The following is a 26,960-nucleotide window of genomic DNA, read 5'->3' on the forward strand; positions in this document are numbered from 1 at the left end:
ACCTGGATGTGTGTCCTAAACAGCAAGGATCTAGTGGGACAGGGGAGGAGAGTAAACTCACTGCTTAAAGGATGAATTAACCAACAAAATGAAAGGGGTTGATTACTTTATGCTTCTAATCAGTTCACTCAGAATACTCTGGGGGGCCAGAACCTCTAAGACCCAGAAGTGTAATTCTCAGGTGACTTACGGTATAATTGGGGACAAGAAACGTGCATACGAGAGGAAGTTCAGTGATTTAACAGTCCACAGCAAAATGGGCCAATGAGTGGCCAGGCATTATGAAGGACTGTCAGGGCTCAGAGAAGAACAATAGCTTTGGGCAGTGTCGCCCAAAGGGTGGCCATCTGATAAATCTGTGTCTGGTTCCCAGCTGTTCTGCGTACTGAGTCTGTGACCTCGGGTACGGTACTTGACACTTCTGAGCCTAGATTTCTTCCACAGGGAGGGGAGGATAAGAATTGTACCTAACCTCTTAGCGGTTTTGTGAAGGTGAATGAAATGATGTGTATGAATAACTCAGTACTATGCTTGGCATGGGGAAGGTGCTTAGAAAGTTCTAGCTACTATTACTGCTGTCTTCCTTTGTTGTTGTTATAATTGTAAAGACTTTAGCGGAGCCCGGAATGATGATTGGAATTTGCCGAGTGAACAGGCAAATAGTGTGTGCAGAGTGGGGAGGCAAACCTATACAAGGTGTGTTTTAAGGGACCTACGCCGAGCCGTCTCATGGGAGTGGGGGGATTATGAGGCGGAGTAATAAGTGATCAGGTCAGAAAGAGAGGTGGGGACCAGGTGGTCACGAGCCTCGCCTGCAAGGAGTATGGACTTTAGATGTAGGTACTGAGAAGGTGGCTAGCTTCCGATCTGGGAAAGGTCATGATGAAAACATTGATTCTGGAAGAGGAACCTAGGACAGGAGAAGGTGGAAGAAGGAGGGGGGCGGTGGGAGATGAGGCCGTGGTCCAACGTGAGGGATCAGGGCTCGCAGTCAGGAATGAAAGGAGGAGCCCCCAGTAAGACGCCAGTGGGGACCAAGGCAAGAGAAGTGGCAATCCACGAGTTACTAGAGGCCGGGGAAAGGAAGGGGGAAATGATAAGTTCCATATTTAGATGACACAGAGAATGATGGCAAATTCTTATAGTCATTCATCCAGGCAGCCCTCAAAATGTTTTTTGAGCTCCTACTAAATGCCAGTTCTGGGGGTAAATGCAGGAAGTAAGATATGTATCTGTGAGCTCTGCCTTCTTGGAGCTCCCGCTCCACAGAGGTTGAAAGAGCGGGGGAAGAACCAGGCTGGAAGATGATGAGTTGAGTGTAAAGTAGTGTCACGTGTTCCACAGGCAGTGTGGACGGAGAGTCTTCCATGTGTTGGTGAACTTGACATCCTGCCCTCTTTCTACTGGTTATGTGACTTTGGTCTGTGACCACAGCTACATCTCTGGTTTGACTAAGAGGGAGTGAAATTAAATAATCTTGTGGCCTTAAGAGAAAATGAAGTGTGGTTAATTGGAGGTATAGGACCCAAGCTGAGGAGCAAGTTCAAGAAGGGAGGCATCTGGGTAAAGGTTGATGACTGAAGTTGTGCATTTAAATATGCGTCAGTACGTGTAAAATACGAGACGCTTTGCAGAAATTAAGTTTGTATAAAACCTGTTAAGGAAACACCCTCCTCCGACCAGACCTCAATTACCCACTTGTAGGGATTGTCTCTTTCATGAGTGATGAGTAGTGAATTTTTAACCTCAGGAATGTACATCCCTGTCATCGATCTGTTTATAAACCACCTGCCAGCCCTCGAACCTTCTCCATCACCTTGTGTGAGCTCAGGGAATAGAACACTCTTCTGCTTGTTACTTAAGTAACATAGGAGAAGATGATAAATTATTGGAATGTCAGGCTTGAAATGACAACTGGGCCTATTCATGATACCATATGCTTCATTAAGAGGAGAAAATCAAGGATTGGCTATTTGTTGTTTATATTTAATTAATTTATTTATTTATTTTTGGCTGTGTTGGGTCTTCGTTTCTGTGCAAGGGCTGTGGCAAGCGGGGGCCACTCTTCATCGCGGTGCACGGGCCTCTCACTATCGCAGCCTCTCTTGTTGCGGAGCACAGGCTCCAGACACGCAGGCTCAGTAGTTGTGGCTCATGGGCCCAGTTGCTCCGCGGCATGTGGGATCCTCCCAGACCAGGGCTCGAACCCGTGTCCCCTGCATTAGCAGGCAGATTCTCAACCACTGCGCCACCGGGAAGCCCAATTTTGTAGTTTTGATATGGATTCTCTTTGCTTGTCCTGACAGTCCCCCTCAAGAAGGAAGAGACTGTGTTACCCCCATTTTCCAGATGACAAAATTGAGTTTTGATCAGTGTGTATAATTTTGTAAAAGTCAGCAGACACCATTGGGCCTAGGCCTCCGCACTTCGCTTTCCCTTAGTAACCCACTCAACCGTCTTCTGGACTTAATCCATAGACATTTCTGTCTACCCAGAGTGCTCCCTACTCAGCCATGCTAGCAACAGGAAAAAGGAAAGAGTAACCAAGGAGGCTGCTGGCAGTTGGAGGCCTGATTCACAGAGGCAAGTAGGCAAGCATACAGCTGTTGTCAGAGCCAAGAGAAAGGACCCAGGGGGGTGTTTGAACCTTGTGGGAATGAGGAGCCACAGGTGTAATACTGGTGCTGGAGGGATTTGGCGCCCTGCCCCTACCCAGGCAGCTGAAGGAAACCCCTAATTGCTTCCTGCTTCTCCAGAGAAGAGAGAAAGTAATTAGCTGGGGATACCACTCTCTGCAGTTACTAAAAGCTGGTTTTATGGGCTGATCCTGCTCTGCTGCCTGTCTGGGAGGGGGGAAAGGTGCTATATTTAAAGGGAGATGAGATGGATAGATTGATCTGGAGAAAGAGGCACTCAGGTAGACTGACCGGAAGATAGACCAACACTTGACATGCCAGTATTCCCTGCCTACCATATGCAAATGCCGTGCTAGGGATTGGGGAAGACAGTGAGAAAAAGAAGGGGAGAGAGAGAGAAGAGAGAGAGAGAGAGAAATAATCGTAAGACATAGAGATAGGGGGGAAATGAATTGGTCAAAAAGAGGGATGACAAGCCACAATCCAACAAAGCATAATAAGAAAAAGGCAAAACCAGCATAGATTGTTTTTTTTAAAAATGCCCCCTTGCTCTGTCTTTCTCAGTAGTTATGTTTTCCTCTGTTTTTCAGTTCTATTTGCGAGGACTCTGTAGGACATGCATTCCAGAGGGGAAAATCAATAACCCCTGTCTCTGCCAGCTAGCAAAATTTGGAACTGATGGTTTCAAAACAAAGCTGGGCAGGCGGCCTTTGTGTTTCCTAGTTAGTCTGAGTTGCTGCACTGCCCTCCCGCTTCCTGAGATTAATGAGGGCTGTCTCGGCCCCCATGAGCAGGCGGTAATCTTGTGTGTGTTTGGGCGGGGAGGAGGGAGGGACGGGAAGTGCCCACTGGTTGGTGGCATCTCTGTCTGCTAATCTCAGCAGCCGTTCACTCCATCACTGCACCTGCAACAGAGTTCACGCTCCTGGTCATGCCCTGCAAGACTCTACACGGTCTGGGTCCCCTCTCACTCATCTTGTGCTTCCCATGCTCCAGTCCATCCCTGAACACCCCAAGCTCCTTCCTGCCTCCGGGCCTTTGCGCTTGCTCCTCCCTTTGCGTGGGATGCTAAGCCCTCGGACCTCCGCACAGTCGGCTCCTTCAAATCGTTCAGGTCTCATCTCAAACCTCACCTCCTCAGAGTGGCCTTCCTTGACCCATCTAAAGCAGCTCCTCAGCCCCCACTGCCCTTCCTCTCTATCCCACTACCCAGTTATATTTATTCAGAGCACTTATCACCCTATGAAATGATCTTGTTCATCTATTTGTCACCCTGTCTCTGGATGTCACACAGAATGAACATATGTACACAGGGACCCTGTCTGTCTCAATCACTGTGGAATCCCCAGTGCCCAAACAGCTCATGGCAGAGAATAAGGTGGAATAAGAACAAATCCAATGAATGTATTTGTTCTTTTGTTCCTCAAGTATTTGCGGTTGGCCTATTACATACGAGAAATCATGCATAATTGTTAAAATGCTTAATATGAAAATGATATTATAAAAAGAATAAGACACCGTCCTTGCACTTGGAGAACTCACAGTGTGGTGAGGGGGCAGACTAGTAAATCAGTGGTTGCAGGACAGGGGCCAGGATTCCATTGGAGGTAAGGACAAAGACGTGGGAAAGCCCAGAGAGACAGGCCTGATTCTGGCTTCACTCAGGAAGTGACATGAGTTGGGTCTTGAAGGATGAGTAGGAGTTCACCCAGGGGAAGGGCATTCCAGGCAGAAGGAACAGCATATGAAAAATCACCAACCTGTGCAAAGGGACAGAGGTATGTGAAAGAGTTGAGGCTTGTCAGAGATTTGTGGCTGGAGCCCAGTGAGCAAGGAGAACAGGGAAGAGAGTTGAGGTTAGTGAGATAGGAGGTGGAAGATGGGGGAGTGACGGTCAGGGAGGACCTTGAATGCCTGATCCATATGGCAGTGGCAAGGGGGAGCCAACGAAAAGGTTTTAGTAGGGGAGCGGTGTGATCGGATTCTCATTGCAGAAAGACAGCTCCAGCATCAGTGGGGAGGGTGAATTGCTGAGAAGCAGAGACTGGAGTCAGGGTGGCCAGCAAGGAGACTCGTGCAGTTGGTGAAAGCTTATAGTCCTGAATCAAGCAGGCAAAGCGGACCTAAAGAGGCAGCGGCAAACTACAGACACCCACGGGAGAAAGCCAGCAGGCCCTGGCAGCCAACCGGACGGGTGAACTGAGTGCTTGTTCACCGGGGCTTAGCGGGGCGGAGCCAGAGGACGGGAGTTGCGCCTGCCTCTCCTGATGGAAGCGATGCTGCGTCTTGGAAGGGGGATTTGGGAAAATCTGCTCTCAGGAGGCCAGCAGATGCTGACGCGTCACCTTCCCAAGGTGCAGAAGGTTTTCTAGCCTCTCCTTCTTTGCATTTCTGACTGTGTGTGTCAGGTTCAGAGGTGCTCTGGAGGGAGTTGGACGGCACCCCAGTTTGCTAAGTGCTACCCAAATAAGCTGTCTAAAGAAAGGGATCACAGCAGCCTGCCTGGCTGCCTGCCCCTTCCTCCCTCCCTTCTTCCCCACTTCCTCCCTCCTCCCTCCCTTCCCCTCCCCTCCCTTCCTCCCCTCCTTCCTTCTTTCTTTCCACTCTCCCATTTTTCCATTCTTCCTTCCACAAACCATCATTGAGCCCTTACCCTCGCCAGGCCCAAAGCAAGTCCTGCAAAGAAAAAGATGAATAAGCACAGTCCCTGCTTCTTGTTACAGAGGGAGGCCAACAGATACACAAAGAGTGTATATAATATGATAAATACTCCCCTAGAGCACTATTCTCTCTCTGCCCCCATGGCCACCAATGTAAGTGCTCAATAAATACCAGTTGATTTATTAAAGTAAATCCTCTGAAATGAGAACAGTAGTAAAAGAAACAGGTAAATTAGACTCCATCAGTCTGGAAAAGATATGATACAGTGTTGTCCAAAGGCAGGATGATGGTGGTGGTAATTGCCCCTTCCCAGAAATTGCGCCTAGAATTGGAAGCTGTATAGGCAACACGTAGAATTCCTTCCAGGCCAAGATTACACCGTTTTGTAGATTGTGTTAGAGGTCCTCTGTTGGGCTTTGGATATTTCTCATAACACCCCACCCTAAGTTCTAACTGCCTTCTTTCTGAGTCATCTTTCCCCTCCAACAGCCTGCAAGCTATGCAGGAGGAGAAGGTGAGTCTGTCTTCCTCACTGTTTTATTCAGAAAAGTTGGTTTTATGCCTGGTTCATAGTAGGTGCTCAATAAGCAATGAGTAAGTGGATGACTTTCAGAACAAAGAGACTCCAGCATTTAGAGGACGGCTAAAACCCTGAGTGAAAGAGCATGATGACTTCTCAGAGCAAAGAAGAATAAACGCAAAGCTGCAAAAACCAGCCCAGAGAGGCCTTCCTGTTTTTTCAGGATAATGGAGACCATTATTCTGGCTCCAGCACTAAAATTTGTTATCTGGGACATTTTTATTTGTAGGCAAAATTCTTTTTTTAACTCATCACAGATATTTAACCCCTCTGGGCACTAAATGCACATCAAACAAGGGGTTTACAACAAGCATGTAAACTAGAATCACATCTTTCCTGTGTCCTGGCAAGAAGGCACAGTGATTCTGGGCCCCTCTGAGTTAGGTTTAGCGGTCCTATAAGACATACACTGTTTTTGTTTTTGTTTTATAAATTTATTTATTTTATTTATTTCTTTTTGGCCATGTTGGGTCTTCGTTGCTGCGTGCAGGCTTTCTCTAGTTGTGGCGAGCAGGGGCTACTCTTCGTTGCGGTGCACAGGCTTCTCATTGCAGTGGCTTCTCTTGTTGCGGAGCACAGGCTCTAGGCGTGCAGGCTTCAGTAGTTGCAGCACGCAGGCTCAGTAGTTGTGGCTTGTGGGCTCTAGAGCACAGGCTCAGTAGTTGTGGTGCATGGGCTTAGTTGCTCCATGGCATGTGGGATCTTCCTGGACCAGGGCTCGAACCCGTGTCCCCTACATTGGCAGGCGAGTTCTTAACCACTGCACCACCAGGGAAGTCCTGAGACATACACTGTTGACCTGAGCTTTTGCCTGGAGATTTGTAGATCCAAAGAGAAATGAAACGGTCTTAAGAAGAGGGGAGATGATTGTTACAGTAGAGATCATACTTTGAGACTCTAGTAGCTATTGCTGTTCTGATTCTTTGTCTCATCAGAGTCAATGTAATAGAGTGATTAAAAGTATGAGTTTTGGAGTCAGACTTGATATTTGCTTTTAATTCCAGATTTGCTGCTATGACTTATGTGACTTTAAGCAAGTGACTTACCTTTCTGAGCCTCAGTCTCCCAATCTGTATACTGGAAAAAGTACTAGTGAGAAGTAAAATAGGGAAACTATGTGTCTTACATATGTGCATAATACTACTTTACGGTTTGCCCAAAGTCTTCATTGGTATTATCTTGTTTAACTAATGCAGCAGCCCTGCCAGATCATTAGGGAAAAGTTTATTAGCCTCTAGGTATAGATGGGGAAGTTGAGGCTCAAAGAAATTCAGGAACTCTCTCAAGGCAACAGAGCTAGTCAGTGGCAAGGCTAGGACAAGTCTGGAGTCTCGGTTAGTGCTTTTCTGAGTGGTTAGCTAGGAAAAGCTCTGAGATTTGACAAGCACAGAGTGATGGCTTGTAGGAAACAGCAGGTACAGATCAGTGAGGAACACTGGAAGAGCATTTGTGGTCTCCAGCACCAGCCAAGATCCCAGGCAGAAGCACGCTGTGACAGTCATCATTGGGACAGTATTTCTGAGAAGACCATCGAAATTGTCTGAAAGTGTGAGTTCTTTTTTCTTTTTTTAATTAATAGACTTTATTTTTTAAGAGCAGTTTTATTAGGTTTATGCAGGAATTGAGTGGAAAGTGCATAGTTGCCGTGTACCTCCTGTCCACACACCCCCACGCACAGTTTCTCCTATTATTAACACCTTGCATTAGTATGGTACATTAGTTGCAATTGCTGAACCAATATTGATGCATTTTAACTAAGATCCATAGTTTACCTGAGGGCTCACTCTGTGGGTTTGGACAAATGTATAATGACTGGTATCCTCCATGGTAGTAACATACAGAAGAGTTCTCTGCCCTGAAAACTCCCTGTGCTGCACCCATTCATGCCTCCCTCTCTTCTGTTAAGCCCTGAAGTATGAGCTTTTAAATGTACAGGTAAACCCCTTCATCTTTCACAGCCCTTCACAATAGCTTACTCAACAGTGAGTCTTCCTTTTTTCTTCTTTGAGAGAGGGTAAGGGACACCCTGCAAGTTTAAGTGCCATAGAGCAAATCAGCAAGAAAGCCAGGACCAGGAAAGTCTCATAGCCTGAGGAAAAAGTATAGCAATTGCTTCTCCTTCAGAGAAGAGCTATGATTCAGAGAACCTACCCAGGCCTGGGGTTATGTATAAACTGATTCAGTTTAGATGATGGTTAAGTATTCAGGTTCCTCAGTCAGGCTTCCTGGAGTCAACAAACCCTGACTTTTACCACCTATGTGATCTTAAGCAATTACATAACTCTTTCTTAGCCTCAGTTTCCCCATACGTTAAGTGGAAATAATATTACTCCCATCATGGGGTTGTTATGAAGGTTACAAATAACTTATTATTGCTGCCTTTATTCCATCTCTGAGAGTTAATTTGCCTCAGATTATCATATCTAATGGACTAAATCTTCCCTTCCTAGACAAATACATACCCCACAACAAAACTTATATATATGATGTTCTGCTCCAAAGTAACCCCAACTCTGAAAATTGTAACTTCATCACACCTTCTCTTCTTTCATCCAGTGGGGCTGCCCTGTTCTGGTTTATGGCTTGTAATAGGCCAGGAACAAAACAGTTCAGATAAAAGGAAGGTGTACCTTCCTCACCCTGTTCCCTCCCCCAGTCCCCATCAAGACTCAGAAAGTACCGAAGAGCCCAGGAATTCTGGGTTTGGTCACAGATCTACTACTAACTGCTGCCTATTTGAGATAGGCTGATTGACCCCCCAAAGATGTGCACATCCTATTCTCCGGAATATGTGACCATGTATCCTACATGGCAAAAAGGACTTTGCAGATGTGATTAAATTAAGGATCTTGAGATAGATTATCTCAAGATAGATTATTATCCTGGATAGATAGATTATCCTGGATTATTCCAGTGCACCCAATGTAATCAGAAGGGTCTTTACGAGAAAGAAGACATGCGCTGGCAGCAGAGGGAGAAAAGACCATGTGATGCAGGGAATGAGGACCCACCTATCCTGGAGGATGCAAGGAAACAGATTCTCCCCCAGAGCCCCCGGAAGGAACGCAGCCCTGCTTATGCCTCAACATTAGCCCAGTGAAACTGATCTAGAACTTCTGACCTCCAGAATGCTAAGAAAATACATTCGTGTTGTTTGTTGTAGACCACTAAATTGGGGGTAATTTGTTCTGGCAGCAATAGGAAACCCATACTAACACTGCCCTCAGGCTGCCACTTAACCTCTTGGTCTCAGTTTCCGAGTCTGTTAAAATAAGTCATTGACACATTATGATCAGTGGATTTCAATGTGCATACTGAGAAACTCTAGTACTCCAAGAGCCCACAAATAAAAAGTAGCTTTTCAATAATGATAATGTTTTAAATTGTCTCTTTTAGACATTAAGGTTCAGCATGAGATTTTGTGTAATAAAGAGTCTTATGTTAAAAAAAAAAAAAAGCTTAAAAAAATCACTGGAACTAGATAGACAATCTTTCAGGTTGATTCATATTCTTTAATGTGATGATTCTTTGAGACCCCCTTACATCAGAGAGGAGCGAAGATTTGTCACTGAGACAAAACTCAGGAACAGAATCAAGAAGCCAGGGCCTGGTGAGGGACTGCAGAAAACAGGGATCAGAATGACCCCAGATCTTGGTGCCTGGAATTTGGATATCAGGTTGAGGTCTGGGCTAGGCTCACCTTCAGAGAAAGGAAAAGAGGGAGTTGGATGTTGACTGAGAGAGATTTTCTGGAATGAGGCTGAGGGCCTCTGGAATCTTTCCGACATCCTTGGGACTGGTTAGGGATCTCTGCGGCAGGTCTGACTTCAACCAGCTTTCCTGTACCATCTTGGCTTTGTGCTTCCTGCGCCAGATCTACTGCTTTGCATCTCAAGGAAATGGCTGGTTTGGGAAAGGGAGTTCTTACAGACTCAGGGGGGTGGACTTGGTCAGCCAGAGTACTCAAAAATTATTTACTGGGCAATAAGTGGTGCTGGGAAAACTGGACAGCTACATGTAAAAGAATGAAATTAGAACACTTCCTAACACCATACACAAAAATAAACTCAAAATGGATTAAAGACCTAAATGTAAGGCCAGACGCTATAAAACTCTCAGAGGAAAACATAGGAAGAATACACTCTTTGACATAAATCACAGCAAGATCCTTTTTGACCCACCTCCTAGAGAAGTGGAAATAAAAACAAAAATAAAGAAATGGACCTAATGAAACTTAAAACTTTTTGCACAGCAAAGGAAACCATAAGACGAAAAGACAACCCTCAGAATGGGAGGAAATATTTGCAAAGGAAGAAACTGACAAAGGATTAATCTCCAAAATATACAAGCAGCTCATGCAGCTCAATATCAAAAAAACAAACAACCCAATCCAAAAATGGGCAGAAGATCTAAATAGACATTTCTCCAAAGAAGATATACAGATTACCAACAAACACATGAAAGGATGCTCAACATCACTAATCATTAGAGAAATGCAAATCAAAACTACAATGAGGTATCACCTCACAGCGGTCAGAATGGCCATCATCAAAAAGTCTACAAACAATAAATGCTGGAGCGGGTGTGGAGAAAAGGGAACCCTCCTATACTGTCGGTGGGAATGTAAACTGGTACACCACTAGGGAGAACAGTATGGAGGTTCCTTAAAAAACTAAAAATAGGGCTTCCCTGGTGGCGCAGTGGTTAAGAATCCGTGTGCCAATGCAGGAGACATGGGTTCAAGCCCTGGTCCGGGAAGATCCCACATGCCACGGAGCAGCGAAGGCCGTGCACCACAACTACTGAGCCTGCACTCTAGAGCCCACGAGCCACAACTACTGAGCCCGTGTGCCACAACTACTGAAGCCCATGCACATAGAGCCCACGCTCTGCAACAAGAGAAGCCACCGTAATGAGAAGCCTGCGCACCTCAACGAAGAGTAGCCCCCGCTCACCGTAAGTGGAGAAAGCCCGCGTGCAGTAATGATGACCCAACACAGCCAAAAAAATAAAAAAACCTAAAAATAGAACTGCCATACGACCCGGCAATCCCAGAGTGTATACCCAGAGAAAACCATAATTCAAAAAGAGTCATGCACCACAGTGTTCATTGCAGCACTATTTACAATAGCCAGAACATGGAAGCAACCTAAGTGTCCATTGACAGATGAATGGATAAAGAAGATGTGGCACATATATGCAATGGAATATTACTCAGCCATAAAAAGAAATGAAATTGAGTTATTTGTAGTGAGGTGGACGGACCTAGAGTCTGTCATACAGAGTGAAGTCGGACCTAGAGTCTGTCATACAGAGTGAAGTAAGTCAGAAAGAGAAAAACAAATACTGTATGCTAACACATATATATGGAATCTAAAAAGAAAAAATGGTTCTGATGAACCTAGGGGCAGGACAGGAATAAAGACGCAGATGTAGAGAATGGACTTGAGGACACAGGGAGCAGGAAGGGTAAGCTGGGACAAAGTGAGAGAGTAGCATTGACATACATACACTACCAAATGTAAAATAGATAGCTAGTGGGAAGCAGCCGCATAGCACAGGGAGATCAGCTCGGTGCTTTGAAACCACCTAAAGGGGTGGATAGGGAGGGTGGGAGGGAGACGCAAGAGGGAGGGGATATGGGGATATATGTATACGTATAGCTGATTCACTTTGTTATAAAGCAGAAACTAACACACCATTGTAAAGCAATTATACTCCAATAAAGATGTTTAAAAAAAATTATTTGCTGGGTAAATAGAGAAGCCGTTTGTGCAGGGTGCAGGATGCTTGTGTTCAGAGCCTGAAATAGCCTTGACACTGCTGGTGGTGGGTGCGGTCCTTTGTAGGAGCTGGTGTTTCAGAGCACCCTGTCGTCCTGAAACTGACAAATCCATATGCACGGCACCTGCCATGCCTGAGTAAAGCACTTGGTTGTCTGCCACAAGCCTTCAGCTCTGTAAATGGACAGTGTGTTACAACGTGTCCATTTAAAACGACAGCTATTATTTGCCATTGTTAACACCCTCCTTTAAAGCTCTCTCTATAACCAGTCCCCAGGCACAATGTACAAACCTAAATTACTTCTAAATGCCAGTGATCAGTTCTCAGGTACTGGGTCTGCCAGGAAAACTATCTAGCCAAACAAATAAGTATCCAGTGAATAAGGCTTGGTTTACATGGGGCATAGTCCAGGAGCTGTTCTGAAATTTTATAGCTAATTAGCATTTGATTATGGAAATTTACACTTCTTTTTCTGCTCTTAGAGGCAATACCATTTCTTGGGCACAGGGATGGAGTATTTGTTCTGAGACCCCTCTAAAGCCCATATTACCCGAAACACTATCTACCCGCCAACCTCCACCCCCAGAATAAACAGAGGTTCTCTAAAGAAAGGAGTAGTAGCCTCACACACTCATTCTTCTTGGCAGGTAATAAGTTCTTATAGAGCCCTGACCATGTATCAGTCACTGTCATTCATTTCTACCTATTATGTCATTTCATCCTCATCACAACCTTATGATTACTGTCACCAGTTTACAGATGATAAACCTGAGGTACAGAGAAGTGCTTTACCCACAGTCACATGCTAATAATAAGTGGCCGAGCTGGGATTTGAACCCAGAGAATTGAAATCTAGAACCTGTAACCACTATACAATACTGCCTAAGCTTAGAAAAGCATTTCATGAAAATCAAAAACCGTGGACCAAATCCCACTTCCAGATAGGTTTTATTTCCTCTTTGTACATTTTGCTTGAAAAATCTGGATTTCCAGCTTCTCTGGAAAAATCATACAATGCTCAGTCTTGCCTGGCAACGACAGACTGGAGCTGAATTGCAGCTTCCCTCTTAGATGTGGCGTGTGCTCTCCTGTCCCCAGCAGGCCTGCTTCGCTAGTCGTACAAGCTTCTAGAGGATCCCATTGCTGTGCAGAGCCATCTTTTTTTTTTTTTTTTTTTTTAATTTATGGCTGTGTTGGGTCTTCGTTTCTGTGCGAGGGCTTTCTCCAGTTGCGGCGAGTGGGGGCCACTCTTCATCGCGGTGCGCGGGCCTCTCACTATCGCGGCCTCTCTTGTTGCGGAGCACAGGCTCCAGACGCGCAGGCTCAGTAGTTGTGGCTCACGGGCCTAGCTGCTCCGCGGCACGTGGGATCTTCCCAGACCAGGGCTCGAACCCGTGTCCCCTGCATTGGCAGGCAGATTCTCAACCACTGCGCCACCAGGGAAGCCCTCTCCTTTTGTTTTTTTAAAGTAATAATTGTAAAATAATCATTACACTGTTTCCTTATAGCCATGTTCCATGTTTCCAAATGTGGTTTGAAAACCACCTGCTTCTAAATCTCCTGGACCTTATTAAGAATGCAGATTCCTGAGCCCTGGTAATGACTGAATGAATCGTAATTTTGGGTCAAGACCCAGGAATCTAAATTTTTAATCCACTCGTCAGCTGATTCTATAATGTTTGAGAGCCACTGACATGCTGAATAAGGATTTAGCACCAAAGTGAGAGAAATCTGGGTTTGAGTCCCAGCCCTCCCTGCTGGTCTTGAACAAGTGGCTGACTTCTCAAGCTTGTTTTTTGTTTTTTGTTTTGTTTTGTTTTCCGTGGAGACTAAAGGTAGTACCTAAATCAGACAATGTGTATAAAGCAGTTAACACTGACACAGAGCGAACACTTTAAATGTTGATTATTATTATTTCATTTAATTGTTATAACAACCCAATGGGGTTGGTGAGATTATCCCTCTTTTAAAGATGAAGAAATGTACACTCAGCAAGGTTAGGTAGTTTGCCGAGATCACAGGGCAGAGCTGAAATTTGAACCTATGTTAATCTGACTCAAACTGTTAACTATTCTTAAAACAATAGTGGGAAATCCATCCAGAATTAAAATGAGGGTTAAAAGCCTGGAGGATTAAAAGGGGGGGGACCTACCCACACACGATGCTAGGCAGGTGTCTGTTGTGATGTTGGACTTTCCCTTTGTGCCTTTGGGAATGAGAGAGGCGGCGGTTGTGACTAGCATTGACTCCCTTTGTGCCTAACGCCCCAGCCTTTGTCGCTCTTAATTTGTCAACCCCTTGGAAGGCTGTCAGTGGAGGAGGTCCCCTGTCCTGAGGGTGCATTGGAGGGTGAGTTGGAGAACGTGGGAGGGCCTCCTCTGGAGCAAAGCCAGAGAACAAAGCCTCCCTTTCAGTTCCTTTGAGGCTTTTGTTTCCCCAAATAGTGGAGGGTGGAGGACCTCTGGTTTTCTTTGGAGCATTTTTGGGTTTCTCCCTGTGAGTGCCCTACCAGCTGTGGATGAGTCTGGCCCAGCTTTCCGTTTCTGCTGACTACACTGTACTGTGAAACACGACCCCGGCAGGGCAGTGAGAGGGTTGCCATCTGCCTGAGGCCAGTTTAGTCCACGCACCCTGTAGGGAGAAAGGGAAAGGCATCTAAAACAAGAGACGTTGAAATTCATAGTGCTTCCTCAAACTTGGTTACTCTACCAGGATGATTTTTTACCTAAGGCTGGGGTGGGCGGGATGGTGAAGCTGACTCCTGTTTCTGTTTGAGATGAGAAATTAAACGAGTAAAGAATCTAGCCAATATGTCATCAAGATTTTTTTAAAATCAAATTACCGAGCCATATATGTCCCCATTTAATGAAGAAAATAAAATGAGAGGTACATTTAAAAGTGTGATTATAGTTTTATATACGTATATATTTGCATGGGAAATAAAGTCCGAAGGACGTAAACCAAGATGCTATTTTATCAAGATATAATCTACCTGCCATAAAATGCACCCGTTTTAGGCTGCTATCAAAAAGAACACAAATAACAAATGTTGGCGAGGATGTGGAGAAAAGGGAACCCTTGTACATTGTTGCTGGAAATTGTAAATTGGTGCAGCCATTGTGGAAAGCTAAAAATAGACTACCATATGACCCAGCAATGCCACTCCTGGGTATATCCCAAAAAAACAAAAACACTAATTGGAAAAGATATATGCACCCCAGTGTTCATAGCAGCATTATTTACAATTGCAAAGATATGGAAACAACCTAAGTTTCCATCAACAGATGAATGGGTAAAGAAGATGTGGTATATAAATACAACGGAATACTACTTAGCTGTAAAAAATGAAAATGTGCCGTTTGCAGCAACATGGATGGACTTGGAGGGCATTATGCTAAGTGAAATAACTCAAAGAAAGACAAATACTGTATGATATCACTTATATGTGAAATCTAAAAAATACAACAAACTAGTAAATATAACAAAAAAGAAGCAGACTCACAGATAGAGAACAAACTAGTGGTTACCAGTGGGGAGATCAGGGGGAGGAGCAAAACAGAGGCGGAAGAGTAGAAAGTACAAACTCTTGGATGTAAAATAGGCTCAAGGATGTATTATGCAACACAAGGAATATAGCCAATCTTTTGTAACAACTGTAAATGGAAAGTAACCTTTAAAATGTGTATAAAAAATTTTAATATGTAGATCAACTATGCTTCAATTTTAAAAAGTACTAACAAAAAATGCACCCATTTTGACTCTACAGTTCAGTGCATTTTTACAAGTATATCATAATGTCATCACCACTCAGAATGTGCTTTATATCTCTGTAGAGTCAATCCCCTCTCCCCGACCTTAACCCTCAGCAACCACCAATCGGCTTTCTGTCACTCTGTGTAGTTTTCTCTCTACAACTAGTTCATATAAATGGACTCATACAGTATGTTGTCTTGTGTATCCAGCTTCTTTCACTCAGCATAATATTTTGAAATTCATCTTATGTATTGTCTATCAGTTTTGATTGCTGAGTAATACTCCACTGTATGGCTATATGATAGTACGTTTATCCATTTCGCTGTTGGTGGGCACTTGAATTGTTTCCAAGTTTTGGTTATTGTGAATAAAGTTGCATGAACCTTCACTTATGTTTTCATTTCTCTTGAGTAAATACCTGAGTGGTTTTATTTTCTTAACTTTGCCTGTTTTTTTAATATTTCTACAGTGAACATACATTACTTAAATACATCAACAACAAATACCAGAGTAGGAAAAACCTGCCCTATGTCCCATTGTTTTCGAAAGCTCACGTAAGGTAGGAAAGAAAGCCTTAATCAATATATTTTAGCCACAGCCGTCTTGATGCCAGGACCATGCATCCAACTTCTTCCCATGAAATTTAGGTGTGATTAGAGAGATTTCTTTTCTTGAGTGCTTGCTAGGAGTTCATAGGACACTGAACTGACAAAGGTGTGGGGCAGTATTTTACGCTAACGGTGAGTGTCACTTGGTATAACCCCCTTAACTAGCAGTCTGGCAGCAGCTATTAAAATAAAAAACACACATACTCCTCAATCCATCCGTTTAACTTTTATGAATTTATTCTAAAAGGTAAACTTATACAAGTCTCTAAAAGATGTGTAGGTCAGCATCATTTGTAGAGAGGATGTCTTGGGAGCCACCTAAAAGCCCATCAGTAGGACACTAGTTAAATGAATCATGGTATGTCATTCACTGGACTATTACAGTTAAGAGCAATGAGACTGACTTTTTTTTTAATTTACTTAATTATTCCTTTATTAATTGGCCAAAACTTTTAGTGCTTACTGAAGGGCCAGACAAAATGATGGGAGCTGTCACATGAGAGAATCACAGTTTGTATTTGTTGCACAAAATATCTTAATTTTTAATATTTAAACAACTTAATTGTCTAATCAGCTAGGATACTTCCAGCTGAAGAGAATTGAAAGCCGAGTTCAAACTGTCTTAAACAACAATGGCATTTATTGGTTCACACATCTGGAAGTCCAGAGGTAGGGCAAGCTTCAGGGTTGATTTAATCTGATGTTTCCATTGCTCTTTCTTTGTGATTCTCTAGACCAACACTCTTCAGTGGAACTTTCTGCAATAATAGAAATGTTCTGTATTAGCACAGAATAATGGGAGCCACTAGCCACATATGGCTATTGAGCACTTAAAAAGTGCTACTGTAATTTAGGAAATGAATTTTTAATTTTTTTATTGAAGTATAGTTTATTTACAATGTTTCAGGTATACAGCAAAGTGATTCAGTTTTATGTGTGTATGTGTGTGTATATATGTGTGTGTGTGTGTGTGTATATATACACACACACAAAATACACACACACACACACACATATATATTCTTTTTCAGATTCTTTTCCATTATAGGTTATTACAAGATATTGAACTGCAAAGATCCTAACAGAGACTGCACACTTAGACATTATTTCACTCTAGTTCATCTGTGTTACTAATAAAGTCCAGTATAGTAACAGAAAAAAAAAATATTGAATATAGTTTCCTATGCTATAAGTAGGTCCTGGTTGTTTATCTATTTTATATATAGTAGTGTGTATCTGTTAATCTCAAATTCCTAATTTATCCCTCCCCTTTGGTGACCATAGGTTTGTTTTCTATGTCTGTGAGTCTATTTCTGTTTTGTAAATAAGTTCATTTATGTCACTTTTTTAGATTCTACATATAAGTGATGTCATATGGTATTTGTCTTTGTCTGACTTACTTCACTTAGTATGATAATCTCTAGGTCCAACTGTGTTGCTGCAAATGGCATTATTTCATTCTTTTTTATGGCTGAGTAATATTCCACTGTGTATAGATAGATAGATAGATATAGCTATAGATATATACATATACCACATCTTTATCCATTCATCTCTTGGAGACTGATCTTTATAGATGATACAGAACAGCATCCAAAGCTGATAAACGAGAACCCAAAAGGCAGGAAGGTCAGTGCAGTTTTTTACCATTTGTGCTTTTAAGACAGTATGCTTGTATTTGTTCTCATAGGCTTTTAGATATGTGAAATATCTGTGGACAAATTTATAGAAAATTCTAAAAGTAGTTGCTGCCGGGGAAGCAAAGTGCAGAACTGCAGGGATGGGGCAGGAGAGGGTGTTGTTTTTAACTTTGGACTCTGAGGCTCTCTGAACTTTCCTTTATCATGTGCATATATTACATATTTTAAATTTCTCTGTGAGTTAAAGAAATCCATCTGATCTCAGCCCAAAGAATGGGAGCACTCCCGTTTGATTCTCTGGGACGAGATACCAGAGAGTGATTTTCCAAGCAGGAACTCACAAGACTCTAGAGCCGGCCAAGCCCCGGGCTGCCTGTCTCTGTCACCCCTGACCCTCCTCAACTGGAAACTGTGATGATTACCATTTGCATAAGTGCAACCACATTGACCCGTGGTCCTGGCTGCCAGATTTGAATAAGGGGAATTATTTGTATTCCACGGGCATCTCTGATTGTGGCCTTGACCAGCTCTGAGATATCTTTCAACAACGAATCACCAGCAGCCAACCCCATGACCTTTGGAAAATGAATTTGCCTGCCGTTGGGCTGGCCTCAGTTCTCTTGCCCGAGTAAAATGTCAATTAGATCACTGGCTGAATATCGCTTTTGTCTACTTAAGCACATTCAGCTCACAAACCTGCAAACGTTTGCTTGAGTCTTTCTAAAATAAGACTTCACACCCAAACTCACAGTGTGCTCTGTGTGGTCACTGAAAGCAACCAATGCATCGATTCACTGGGAAGATACAAATATTGAGTCACTATTCAGTTGTCAAGCAAATCAGACTTTGTGGTGCTGTGAACAGACTGCATTTAATTTGGGTTTGTGAACACTTTGGGTCTCATACCATGGGTGTTTCATGCGTGGCATTCTTTTCCTTCATTCCCAGCGCACATTGTTACCCAAGCCAGACAATGAAGAAGATAAAACCCAGCTTTCTCTTCAGTGAACTTTAGGAGTTATAGACAGAGCAGAAATGACTGCAGAGGAGGGTGTGGCTGGGTGCTGGTGATTCAGCCCAGAATAATAGAGTAAGAGAACCCCACCAGGCAGTAAAACCCCAATAACTGTAATCAGTTTCTGGAGTTTTCTGCACTCAAAACTGAAGACATTTCACAGGGGTTCAAACAAAAGGGGTTTTCCAAAGATTCCCTTAAGCAGAATCTCCTTGCCCCCATTCCCTTTAACCTGCCTTTACTGCCCATGCCTTATTTTAAATATCCCAAGGGATTCCTTTCGTCCTGTGTCAGCCTTACTCAGCTACAGGGAAAACACGTAGACCACAAAGCCAAGATTCTAAACTTGAACTCTACTTTAGCAATGGTCCTGTATTGTTTTCCCTCAAAAGAGAAGGTCCATCTCTCCTCGTTACACCTCCTGTAGCCCATTAAGTGATGCTCTCACTGCAGCTCCAGCTGCTACTGCTTAAAAAAAAAAAAAAAAAAAGGCCCGTCTTTGCCCTGTACACAACAACCCCAAGGCTCCCAAGCTAAGGCTTCCTGCTTTGAACTTTGAGGGGCTTTCTTATTGTGTGTCCCAGAGGTTGAATGGTTTGAATCAAACCTTCCCGGAGCCTCTTTACATGTCTTGGGCCATTTTAAAGTGAGGTCTGACATTCAACTTTCTTTGGGGTCCATTGTGAAACTGCTTCCCAGATCCGCACCTTTCTGGCAATTAAGATGGTCCTTGTGCAGTTTGGGGAACCTGCTGTCAACCAGTATAATCGAGTTGTGGATGTGCACATCTGCTCTGCTGGATTGTTCATCGCAGGAGATGAGGCATCTCAGTAGACTATCAATCCAAGACCGTTTGCTGGAATCAGTTCCTTAATGCAATTAGATTTCCTAAAATGAATTCCTTTCTTTGCCCATTTTACTACTGAGACAAGTGAGAGCTGTGCTTTTATTCTAAGTGGTTTGGCCAGCTTTGCCGTTCCTGTACTGCAGCCTGCCTCGCTGCCTGTTGAACAGAGGACTTAGAATTCAGGTCACTCTACTTAGAGTCATAGACTTATCAAGCTAGAGAGGACTTGAAGAAAATACAGTCCATGCTTCTCTTTTTAAAAATGTGGTGATTAAACTTGTCCAGGAGCGTTCAGACAGTGGGCAGGAGTTGTGAGCTAAACCTGGGTCCCTTTGTCCTACGTCCAGGGCTTAATTTATAAAGGTGACTGAGCGATAACACAGGGAGGTGAATGCCATTAAAAGAAAAGTTCATCATTCCTCAGACTTCTCCTAGAAATGTGAGGCACACCATGCCACGCAGGGCCACAGAGGGAAGCACCAGGGTCAGGAGACAGAAGCAAGAGGGAAGGAAGACCACAGCCTGTACTGCGGTTTCCTGGGGAAAGACAAGGCAGGGCTCGGGAAACAGCTTGGGACTGGCCAGTCTGAATAATTCCAATGGGCCTTGGGGGAACAGAGGCTGTTTGTAGTGGTCTGGTACCTGGCCCTGGGGTGATGTAGGGAGGGAAAATATTTGCTCCGTGTGTGAGAGTTAGGTAAAGGAGGTGCTTGGGGGTAGGGACTCAGGATTGGTTTGTTTGTATATGAAAGATGGGCTCACTGATAAATTGCTTACTATCTCAAGGAATTAACTAGCTCTAGGAGTGGCAGTCTCTCCCTAGTCAGCAAGGCCCCCTAAGATGTCAAGCCATCAAGAAATGAGGAAAATTGGGCTTCCCTGGTGGCGCAGTGGTTGAGAATCTGCCTGCCAATGCAGGGGACACGGGTTCGAGCCCTGGTCTGGGAAGATCCCACATGCCGCGGAGCAACTGGGCCCGTGAGCCACAAGTACTGAGCCTGCGCGTCTGGAGCCTGTGCTCTGCAACAAGAGAGGCCGCAATAGTGAGAGGCCTGCGCACCGCGATGAAGAGTGGCCCCCACTCGCTGCAACTAGAGAAAGCCCTCACACAGAAACGAAGATCCACACAGCCAAAAATTTTAAAAATAAATAATAAATTAATTAATTAAAAAAAAAAAAGAAATGAGGAAAATAAAAAAACGTGAATATACCCCTAAATCGCTGGGATTCCTCAATTCCTACTTATTACCTTCCCCAGCCACCTCCTCACCATACTTGAAGCCCCAAACGGATTGAAAGAATCAAGCATCTCTGAATTCTAGTGGCATTTCAGAGTTGACAGTACAATATAATCATCATTTACTGTCTTATTTTTTTCACTGGCATATTGTATGTCACTCTTCCTGCTCCAAATACTGTGACCTGAGGTGTTCTTGATCAAGTCCTGCGTATACTGCCAACTGCTATCTTAGGATTTTAAGTAACTCTTCCTCTCTCTAATCCTCACTTTCCTCTTCTGTTAAAAATGATGGACTTGGACCTGATGATCTCTGAGATTGCTCCCAATACTGAGATTCTATGACTCTATAGTTATAATCACCCAGACGACTGGAATCTCCTTCAGCAGCGCTGAAGGCCATAATAGGAGATATTGCTTATGATCTGAAAGTAAACAGTGTTGCTCTAAAGTTAGGTGGATGGATAGGTAGGTAGGTACATAATGTTTGCCAAGAAATCTCAGTGTTACCGTTTACAATCAGGGCTCAGAAAGAAAGTCTAAGGATGATAGCTCATTAGGACTGGAACACTGGACATCCCACCCCCTTTCTCCCCCACCTCATCCCGCCCCCACTCCTGAATGAAACAAAAAGGTCATCTTCTCCTACACACACACACACACACACACACACACACACACACACACACACACCGCTAGATTCTTTTCTAAAATATGTGGGATGCATAAAGTAGCAAATGCCGTCAGATCTCAAGTTGTGCAAATACAGAGACAGCATTTTCAGTCTCATTGAAGAGTAGTTGTCAGAAATATGCCATTCATTCAGAGTCTCTAAGTGCTCTGCTAAGCTTTAACTTGATTAAAATTGAAAACCACATCACTGGAAAACCAAACACGAAATCAAAATCTCCTTACTCAGTGCTCTTACGTTCTGAAGCCTGGGCTTATGGATTATGTTCTGTTAATTTATGCCGTCTTTGTGCCATACATTAATTTTGAATATATTTGTTGAAAATTTCCTGTAGCTTGCATTTATGGTTGTCAAAGGGGCTTTTATCTTGAAAAAAATGGTACTGGTTTTAATTACAATTCTAAATAGCCTCACAACCGTCGTGAACCCTGGATTTACATCATCTTTATGACAGCCGCACAATTCCCACTTTATTGATTTTGTCATTTGCTTCATTACAGTTAATGCAAACCTTTTGTACAGACACAGTTCTAGGACTGCACTCTTCTTGGAGGGGTTCGTATAGAACATCATGACCGAAACAGACACCATCCCTCCACCCCCTGTTTCCCCCGCAATGCTGACCGAAGGAAAAATCAGGACAGGAAATAGTTCCAAAGTGGCTATCCATCACAGACAAAGGAAATGTTAGCTCTGACTATCCAACCCTTTCCTCTGATCGGATGGGTTCAACTTTTCCGTTTTCAAATCCTGAGAGATGGCTTCGCTCATTGTGGCAGGATCACTGGGTTTATCCCACCCCAAGCTTCATTTGCTGTCTGTTTACAGAAGGCTTGTTCATGGCAGCGGCCACCGCATTCCACAATTCCCACGTGAATCCTGAACCCACTGCATCCAGTCTGGCCGGGGGCAAAGGAACCAAAGTGTACTGGGATGTAAATGTGCTGTGTCCTCTGCTGAGGATGTGGATGTCCAGGAAAGGATGTGAAGAACCTAGGATGGGAAATTGAAACCTTGGGTGGTGAATTCAAAAAGGAATTTCCTAAGGAAAAAAAAAGAATCAGAGAAGTTGAGGAAGTATAAGAAGACACAAGCTCATGCATTTGTACCCGTCGGGCTCAGGCCTCCGAAGGCCAGCAACAGCTGAGGAAGCTAGGAGAGCTCTGGGCGCCCAACGAGTGAGGGAGGCTGCTTTGGGGACTTTGTGCACAGAGGCCAGCACACTCCATAGCTGAAGTTTGAATGGCTGAGAAAAATAGGACTTTGACGTGGAAATATGCATTTCCCCCCTCAGGTCCAACTTCCAAGGGTTGTGAGGGAACTAACATTTAGCTGGGATGAACTTGCCAGAAAAAGCAGTGCCAGTCCCAAGATCATTTCTGGGGGTGAGGATTCCCATTTTTTACGTACTTTAGTGGCAAATCTTGGGAAAATCCTGGAAGACTGATTCTCTGCCCTGGCACCTCCCAGCAGCTTCTTGGTAAATCACTCAACTTGAGGGTATCACCTGGGATGGCTTTCTCCCCTTCTGCCTTCAGAGGCTGTGTTCCCCATTTTTTCAGACCCCCCCATTAGATGTGGGATATCCATTTTTACAGTGGTATTGCTTTCTGATACCACAGTAAAAATTATTCAGTGCTTTTCAAAAGTCATCTCTGATATGTATAGCTGATTCACTTTGTTATAAAGCAGAAACTAACACACCATTGTAAAGCAATTATATACTCCAATAAAGATGTTAACAAAAAAAAAAATGTCATCTCTGTGACTAATGGGAGGAAAGACTGTTTCTGAGACATGCTGTTTCTGACCAGGAAAAGAGGACATTTCGAGGAGATGAGGTAGAAGGAGCTGCAACAGCCTAACCCCTTATTTCTAACCCCATAAGCATCCAGAAGCTTGGGAGAGCTGGACTTGTCCTATCTACCACATGCTCCATGAATCTCTACCCCATAGGCACTGGTGAGGACATCTGAGCTTGGTGGGTTCCCGTGGAGCAGTTTGGCAAGAGTAATACCACATTTCATTCATACTTGTATTTTTTTCCAGCCTACTGTTCAGACATCCAATGCTTGGATGTTTCCTGTCTTAACTGTTCCAGACAAGAGGAAACTCATATTTACATTCTCAACATATTGCATTAAAATAAAATCTCACTCCTTGGATAGTACCTTGTAACAACAACATGAGGAAATCTTCATATGAGGATTCAGGGGCTGGATTAATATTTTGCAGCCCTGAATGTCTGCTCAGGAGAGATGCATAGAAATCATCTATTTCACCCCTTTGTCTGACTGGTAGGGAAATTTTAGCCCATGGAAGTTAGACCATGACCCAGCAAGGTCAAAGATCCTTGGTGTCTGCTTCCTGAGCAAATTGTTTTTATTTTCCCCACTAAACCACAGCATCTTAGATAAAACTCTACTACTGGCAAATGAGAAAAAGAGAATCTCTGTTTTTCTTTTTTCCCCTAGTGTAGTGTTTCTTATTCTCAGTTCTTATTTCTTTTTTCTGGAATAAGGAGAGAAATTAGAAACCTCCTTCAGGCTGGATATGGCCAGCTTAAATAGCAGTAGCCGTGACAGAAAGCCAGAAACAGTAGCTCCAGACGTGGAAGCTTATTGGTTAAACTGGCCCTCACCTAGGTACCCAGGTGGGAACCATCTCAGAGGGGCCTCTCTGGCTTCCAGCCCTTTCTCTCCTTTCTTTTTCTGGCCTCTTCTTTCTGATCCAACTTTTTTGGATTTATTCAGCTCAGTGAGACCATTGTGGCTGCCCCAGAATCCTGTGGGAATTTGGAGCCAAGCAGTCAGGGAAATGACTCACCATTTTCACCTGGCCTCCATCCTCATCTCCTCCCCTGAAACCTTGCCTGGGGGCTCCCATAGCCCACCCATACCGGAGGCCAGGGCAGGGAAGGATTTCTGGTCAGAGATGCTTCTCTTGCTGACGTGAGGGTAAGCCAAGCCCTCCTTTCCTGCCTTCTCAGAGAGAGAAGCCAAAGAACCAATCTGAGGACAGGCAAAAAGAAAATGAGGAACTCAGCTGCTGAAATGCAAACACGATCTACTGAGTTATCTGTGCTGGGTACCAAGGGAGAGGAGGGAGCAGTGGTGTGGAAAATACAAAATAGTGGCTAATCCCCCAACATTTTATATTTGCCTTAGGAATCGAGCAGGTGCTTTTGCCCCCTTCCATCAAGTTTACCATCCTCATTCTTTTGCTTCAACCAATTTTATTTTTTCCGAAGTGTAAAGTGACTGGTAGTGTCCCCAAAGCCAGCTAGGAGAAAGAGTTTTAAAATTTGCTGTAAATAATTCCCCCATCCCCCTTGTTTCTCTCCATCATTCTCATTGCTCTTCAAATGCCGAGACATTTTTTTCCACACCAGACCGAACTGGGTTTATTGCCTGATTGTGCCTAGTATAAGATCTGCCCTAGGTCGTATGGTAGTTCTATTTTTAGTTTTTTCAGGAACCTCCATACTGTTCTCCATAGTGGCTGTATCAATTGACATTCCCACCAACAGTGCAAGAGTGTTCCCTTTTCTCCACACCCTCTCCAGCATTTATTGTTTCTAGATTTTTTTGATGATGGCCATTCTGACCGGTGTGAGATGATACCTCATTGTAGTTTTGATTTGCCGCATAGCACAGGGAGATCAGCTCGGTGCTCTGTGACCACCTAGAGGGGTGGGATAGGGAGGGTGGGAGGGAGGGAGATGCAAGAAGGAAGAGATATGGGAACATATGTATATGTATAACTGATTCACTTTGGTTTAAAGCAGAAACTAACACACCATTGTAAAGCAATTATACTTCAATAAAGATGTTAAAAAAAAAAAAAAAAGATCTGCCCTAGGTTTCCCTGCCTATCTCTGTGATGTTGTCACAGGAAAATTACTCTCACAATGTGATGCTTTCATAAAGCTCCTCTTTTTAAATTTTTTTAAGGTAAAATTCACATAACATAGAACTCACCGTTTTTAAGTGTGCGATTCAGAGGCATTTAGTACATTCACAGTGTTGTTCAACCATCCTTCTGATCTAAAACATTTTCATCCCCCCAAAAGGAAACCCTATACCCGTTAAGCAGCCACTCCCCCTTCTCCCCCTCACCCCCCAGTCCCCAACAACTGTTAATGTGTTTTCTGTTTCTATAGATTACCTGTTCTGGATATTTCACATAAATGGAATCATACAATATGTGCCCTTTCTTGTCTGGCCCTTTTACTTAGCATAATGTTTTCAAGGTTCATCCATGTTGTAGCATGTATCAGGATTTTGTTCCTTTTTTATGACTGAATAATACTCCATTGTATGGATATACCACATTTTGTTTATCCGTTCATTCATTGGCTGACATTTGGGTTGTTTCTGCCTTTGGCTATTGTGAATAGTGCTGTGAACATTTGTGTACAAGTTTTTGTTCGAACGCCTGTTTTCAATTCTTTTAAGTATATCCTTAGGGAGTAGAATTGCTGGGTCATTGGGTAATTCTGTGTTTAACTTTTTGAGAAACCATCAAACTGTCATTCAGAGTGGCTGCACCATTTTACATTCCCTCCAGCCATGTAGAAGGGTCCCAATTTCTCCATGTCCTTGCCAGCAGTTGCTCTCCATCTTTTTGAGCATAGCCATCCTAGTGGGTGTAAAGCAGTATCTCACTGTGACCCCCTAGGGTTTTACACCAAGCACTTCCTGTGAGGCAGGTACAGTCGTGAGCAAGACAGATCCTGCCCCTGCTCTCCTGTTGCCAGTGAGTCCAGACATCCATTATTCATTACAAGTCATAGCGAAGAAAAAGAAGCTGGCCTTTTCCTAGAGTATTTCAGTTCTGTGCATTAGCTGAATTGAATATAGTTATCAGCACTGCCCATGTTGCTGAGTTTTGATGCCCCTTTTTTCAGCAGTTAATTACAGGAAGACCTTGATATCCCCTTACACTGAGCTCACAAGACACATTTTAATTGGCTTCTGCTGCCACAAAGATACCTTTGAGTGACACCTTGCTAATGGCCACTGACCCCGTACATCTGAGTACATGACCTGGTGAGGGCTACCCAGTTGTTCAGGACCCGCGGCTTGTACACCTTTAGAAGACAAGCCTATGTGACACTAGGGAAGGCCAGACCCAGGAAAGACTGATTAAAATCTGTGCAATTTGCCACTTGCCTGGAGCAGAGAGAGCCATTTCCCTGGATGTGCCTCACCCCTGCTCAAGAAGCACTAAGCTGTCCCAGCCTGGTCAGGAGACTGCCCATCAGTCCCAATAGGTGACCTGGAATTGTAGCATCTCCTTAGGGTGTAGATCCCTTCCCATTATCCCCAGAAACTGGAGCTAAAATCAGCCTGGTTTCTCCAATGATCCTAAAAGACAAGTGGCCTAGGGCTCCCAGGGAATCTAATTCAGAGACACACAGGGGAGGTGAAGGGACCCTATTGACTGCACTGCCCTCATCTCCCATCTTCTGGGTCAGAATGCTTGCAGGCCAATGCCAGCAACTGG

At 43.8% G+C, this 26,960-nt stretch overlaps 1 protein-coding gene and 1 long non-coding RNA gene across 3 annotated transcripts in view; one reads left to right on the forward strand and one right to left on the reverse strand.

Moving 5' to 3' along the window:
- The window catches only part of SLIT3 (slit guidance ligand 3), a 619,558-nt gene that overhangs the window by 402,053 nt on the left and 190,545 nt on the right, over positions 1-26,960 (forward strand). The window lies entirely within an intron of this gene.
- Positions 6,290-11,467, reverse strand: LOC309658290. Its single transcript, XR_014262180.1, has 2 exons — positions 11,174-11,467; positions 6,290-11,142 (listed from the first exon to the last, which is right to left on the reverse strand). It is a non-coding gene; the product is annotated as an uncharacterized lncRNA (long non-coding RNA).

The sequence above is a fragment of the Balaenoptera physalus genome (genome assembly GCF_965194825.1).
Source record: "Balaenoptera physalus genome assembly, chromosome: 3".
NCBI classification, from domain to species: Eukaryota; Metazoa; Chordata; class Mammalia; order Artiodactyla; family Balaenopteridae; genus Balaenoptera; species Balaenoptera physalus.